The following is a 6,000-nucleotide window of genomic DNA, read 5'->3' as shown; positions in this document are numbered from 1 at the left end:
CTTGAATAATGTAGAAGCTGCTATCCCTTTTAAAGGACAGGAGAAAGAAAGCAGGAAAGAGACTAAAACAAGCAGTCATGTAGTGGAGAAAGATTTTTACCCTGTACAAGTCACCTGCTGTGTTGACAGCTTTACCATTAAATGTCATCTGTTTGTTGCAAAGGCTGGAGCAGTCAGTTTTTTTCCCAATGCATAACTTTTAGATCAAGACCGTAACTGAAACAGTTTTGTCCAGAGTCATGATAGGGCATCAGTGAAAGAACAGAGTAAAAACATCAAGAGTCTTGTTATTTTCCTTTCAGGGAGGATACACAGCGAAACAAGATTGAACATTCAGCTAAATCTGAATTTTGGGTCTGCTGACCATCAAAACAAGAGTAAAGGTGAGATTCCCAGGCAACTTTTACTCCAGCCATCCTCCTCCAGCTGCTCCTGATTTCCTGAGTATCACTAGCAGGTGGTGCAGGAGATACTGCCAAGACTCACTGGGAGGATATTTTTGAAAGCATTAAAAAAATTCCCTTGAACTATTCTGAGCACTGCAGGCAGCACTTTTCTGCCTCAGAAAGGAATGTGGAAACTTGTATTTCCTCACTAAAAGCAAAATGCCACTGCCTATCTCTAGCCCTGCATGAGCCAGCTAAGCCTCAGTGCAGAATAGGCAGTATGAGTTGAATTTTTGCCCCAGGGAAATCAGAGCTAAGTTATTGTTCAGCAGCATCAGGATTTGATTCAGTGTGAATGGGAGAAAAATCAAGGCAAAACTGAGATCCCAGCCAGCAATATACTTAAACCCACATCTAAGCTTAAGGTCATGAATAGTCGCAAATCAAATACAAGTACTGCATGTACCGATCTTAAGTGAATAAAAATGGGTTTAGGCATGCACAGTAATAAATTTTAAGAAGGATGATGTTTTAAGTTGCCTAATTCCCCGCAGCATTTTGGAGTTTCTGTTTCTAGTTATCTTAAATATCTACACCATGATGAAGAGAGAGTGGCAAGATCAGCATTGCCGCAGCATGGTGTGGAGCAAGCGGGAGTTTCACTTCCCAGGCCAGCTATTCTCCCTCTCTGCTCCCTGAGGGAGTCCTGCTGAAGGGGAAGTTTGCCCCTGTAAGTGTCATATAAGAGAAGCGAGCAACAGTTTTGTATGCCATTTTACACTGAAACATTTGTTTAATACTCAGTGTAATGTAACTTCTAATATAATTACATTAGCTGCCACAAAATACTTTGCTAGTTCTGTTCTCAGTGTCCTGACAGTGAAGTTAATGTAGTGAGTGATATGGTGTTAGCTTCCTCTTTGACCACGTGTCTGTGATGCAAAATCCACTTTTGACAATAAAAGATTATTATATTGCTGGAACTTTTAATAAAAGAATATGAAAAGACTTCAAGAACCTTCTCTAATCTATTCCTGTTTAACAAGGCAGGATCAGCTTTATGTTTTTTGTTTTTAAAACCTTTCCATGATAACTCTCTCCAGGAGCTCACTGCAAGACTTCACTGTCCGCACAGTTAACATATTTTCCATCGTTCTCTTGGTCAGTACTTCTCGTCCTGTCCACCATGGACATGAAGAAAAGATGATGGTGTGCAGTGTTAGTTGAATATTTCATAAGCTGAAGAACGCCAGCACGCTTGGCTTTCCTTCACAGGTCCTGTTTTAGAGCCCTCTGTGCACTGCTCTGTGCTACTCTGCACGCTTCTGAATTAGCCCCCATTGTTAGAGCAAAGCCCAAAGCTGGGCTCCAGCTGGTGCTTCCTGACAGCTAAAGGAGAGCAAGGGCTCCTCTTCGTGCTCTTTTCCAAAGACCTCCAGCTGTTCTCCAGTTCTTCTCCAGCCTGTATTTGTGTAGCTGTTCCTTCCTAAGCCTAGCATCTTGTGCTCATCCTTAACACAGTGTACTTCTGTATTTCTCAAGATCCTTTGCAACTCTGGCCCTGCCTTTGCAAGCCATTCTTGCATGGCTTTGCCTCCAAATATAAAAAATATCCTTTCTGGTCCATTGAAAATATTAAATAATACACCAGATCTCATAGAATGTCTGTTACACTGTACTGGTGAACCACTGAGCGTTATTCTCTAAAACACTTTGTACTCGGTCCTTTAAAACTTCACGCATACCACGTTTCCTTGGCTTGCTTAGGAGAATGTCCCACCAAAGTCTAACTAACATCAAGACTTACAACCTGAACTGTTTCTCCTCTGTCTGAAAGCCTGTTACCCTGTCATGTAAGGAAATGAGATTGGTTTGACATGATTTGTTCTTGACAAATCCATGTTGACTGTCACTAATCTTGTTTTCTCTTAAATGCTTACAAATTGTTTATTTGTTCAAGGATTTTTCAGGAAATTGAAGATAAGCTGATGTGTCTATAATTTCCTAACTCCTCCTTCCAATCCTCCACTTTTAAAATAAGTTTCCATCCCCACCTTCTACATCCTCCACAGTTTGTAGGGGCACTTACTCCACCAAATATTTCATACTGTAGGGAGACTATCAGCAAAAGAAAACCAGCAACTAGCAAAGGACCTTCTAAAAAGGTTATCAGACTTCAATGAACAAATATGCTAAATGATATTTTAAATGGTTTCAGGTAGATTACTACTGGGTTTTTGAAAAGGCTGTAGTTTTAGTCAGTCTATTGTACAGTTTTTAGCAAGATCACTTAAAGAGAGTGTCACATGACTTTTTAATACACTGGAACTATATTCTCCTTTTGCTTGACAGCTACAAAACAAACTCAACTGAAGTGATCAAACTGAGCCTAAAACTGTTGGTGGCTGTTATTGCAAGAAAGTATGCCTGAATTTCCTGCCAGCGTGCTCCTTTCACACAATAAAGTGGGATGGGTCAGCATGTGTGGGTGAGCAGTTCATGCAAGAAGAACAACATATTGACTTGCTCAAGTGAAAACATCTCCTTGTGCAATACTGAGAGCACCAAACAATGATGGAACGAGCAACCAGCTGGATGAGAAAGCCAAACATGCATAATTCTCACAGCACTTTCCCTTCTGTGCCAGGGACTGTTTTCAGTGGAGTTGGGTCTATATACACCAGCTGAGATCCTAGCTACCGACTTAGCTTTGCAGCCACACATTGAGCTTTCCTGTACATTACATTTGCAGTTGCACGTTGAACCCTTCCTTCTCTGTGCCTTTTCAATAGAAGGTTGGGAAGAGCTGTCTCCAGCTATTCACAGTGTGGCACATCATTTTAAATTAATCATTCCCCATTAGCTTTGCAGGCCAGATGCCAGACATAGTGGAATCAATCCTCTATGAAATCACCTCTAAATAAGCATCTCTGCTCTGAAGTACATTTTCATTGGGTTTCTAAGCACACATCAAGCCCAGGTTCAACAGAAAGGTGGGGAGATTCCCTCTGCTCTTTCCGTTTTTTTCCCCCCAATACTACTGAGGGCTGCTGTGTCCCATGGGACTGGGAGAAGTGTGAGGAATCTTGGCAGAGTAGCAAAGACAGAAAGAAACTCTTCCTGAAAAGCTCAAGAGCTCCTTACTAGAAGGAGCATTCTTGAATTATGTTACCAACACACCTTTTACTCCTCCTGCTGAGTCATGATTTCTTACTGCCATTGACAGTAGACACAGGAAAGAGAAGTCAGCTCCCAGTTAGTTATCAGAAAGTCACACGATTATACCTATAATAGGGGGAAAAAAAGGTAAGACCAAGAAATGTAATAAATATTGTCATGATTGACTCATACTTCGCAGATTTCTGTGGATTTTTTTTTAACCTGGCAAACCTCTCTCATTGTCGTTTCACACTTGGTTTCAACATAGCTACAAAGATGGAGATGGCAATTCTGATGCTGTATTGATCTTGACGCTACAAGTCCTTGTCTCACCCGGAGAAAAATGTTATCCTCCCAGGGACTGCTGTCAGAAGAGATGCAGGCAGTGACTTTTGTATCTTCCTCTGGTAAAATACACTTGGTTTATGGCCCAGGGTCGCTGCTGTGGGAATTGCAGAGACGCTGCAGTGCTGTACAACACTACCCCCTTGTGATTTCTCTTGTTACAACACTTTCTAAACCGCAGTTTTTCCAGATGGACCATCTTACACGGAAGGTTCCCCTTTCTGAGCACCAATCCTACCATTAAACAGCCAGTTTCCTCAGTGGGAACTGAACAACACCATTTGATGCATACACATACATTTTGGTTTTACTGAATTCCTCTCTTTCTGTGCCTATAACCTTGTATAATTTTTATAGCTTCAGGAACTTGGACAGAGTTGGTATTTCCACCTCTGCCAGCACATTGCATTTCCTCCTGAAATGCAGAGTTCAGTGCAGAAGTTTCAGACTTGCATGTATATCCTTGCTGTCATCTTGTCTGTATTTGAGCTGCTGCTTTAGTTGAATGACAGCATCTTTGCCCACACAGTTCATGACTGGGCTCTGAAGAGATCCCAGCTCAGCTAGAGCAGCTGGAGCAGCCTTGGGGAGGTGCTAGTTCAGCTCCTGACCCAGTACAGCTGCACGAGTACAGCACTCAAAGTACTAAAACTGTGGACATTCAGCCTGGGAACAGAATCCTGTAGCTGGGTTCATGAATCTTCATATCCCAGGCACTTGTTCATACCCCCTCTTTATCCTTAAAGCATCACAAAGACAAGAAAACCAGCACAGGGATCCCTGCTCTCCATCACAAGGAGCATGCGTGCTCTCACACCCAGCTGTCAAGAAACAGCAAAGTTGGACACTGGCCCAGAAGGGGAGGGGAGCCGGGGACTGAGCGTGACAGCAAGGTCGGCTGCGTGGGAAAGGGGAGGACAGCAGGGTGGCCTCCCTGCCAAAGGCACAGCCCAACAGTACCTGAGCAAAGCAAGCAGAGATGTTTTGGTGACAGTGACCAGGTTCAGCTGAGAGTCAGATCGCCAGACAAGTCCATGGCGATGGGGTAAGTGGAAGGTGAAGCAGGCATGGTTGTGCTGGTCAGCCATCGACTGCACAACATCAAAGCTGTCCCTGAGCCCAAATGGGCAAACCCCCAGGAAGGGGGATGCCCTTGAGGCCGTAATACTGACAAGGCCCATGAAAAACCTTTACTTGTCTACCTGAAAAATCAGATTCCAGAGTATCTCGTTTATTCTTGACCTGGACAAGTCGAAAGGGAAAAGAGACATAATTTTATTATTGCTTTGCTGCCAAACTTGGAGTTCAAGTAATGTGGTCACTGTTACATACCGGGTAATTTTTTTAAAGAATCATTGTTGATAAATGAAGAACAATAGACAACATTTTAGTTGGAAGGAATTCTACTTGAATGTCAAACACTCATGTCAGACTACTTCCCTTTCTTTGAGAAAAACAAAAGAATGCTTCATTGTTAAGCATTGACCTGCTCCTACGGTTTATTGCCCAGATTAAGTACAACTCAATATTCTGTCTCCAACATCCTTATTTCTGGTGCAGCTGGGATGTCACCTTTATTATGACAGGGAACGCAGCATGATTTGATGTCCATTTTCCACCAAGGTTTTCTTTGAGTTCAGATCTAATGTAGAGCAACCATGAAATTAAATCAATGTGTAGGTACTTGCCTTAAATACTTAGGAGAAAAAGAGGAAGGCCATCAACTGCTCTCTTTCTTTTCACAGATAATGGAACTAAGCTTCATAACTGAGTGCCGTTTTCTTTATAAATAAATCAGCCATAGAAACCCCCAAGGTCACAGAGTTACTGAACAAAGAACTAGAAACAATGAGGCTTGTGTTCAAGCCCCATTCCTACTTCAGAAGGTGTGGTTTGCAATGGCAGGAGGGTGCTCAGGGCTGCTGGCGGTTCAAAAAGCAGTGTGAGGAAATCTAAGAAATAAAATGCACCTAAAGCTATTTAAAGAAAGGTGCCACTTCTGGTTCAGAACATCCATTGTAAAAGCAGCTGTTGTCATAATAAAGACAATAAATAGGACAACTAAGAGGTACAGTTGGCACTCGGACTGAGAACATCTCAGTCGTGGCCA

Source organism: Falco rusticolus, chromosome 7 (genome assembly GCF_015220075.1).
Source record: "Falco rusticolus isolate bFalRus1 chromosome 7, bFalRus1.pri, whole genome shotgun sequence".
NCBI lineage: Eukaryota > Metazoa > Chordata > Aves > Falconiformes > Falconidae > Falco > Falco rusticolus.
The sequence above is the reverse complement of the archived record's forward strand: the minus strand, read 5'-3'. Positions refer to the sequence as shown.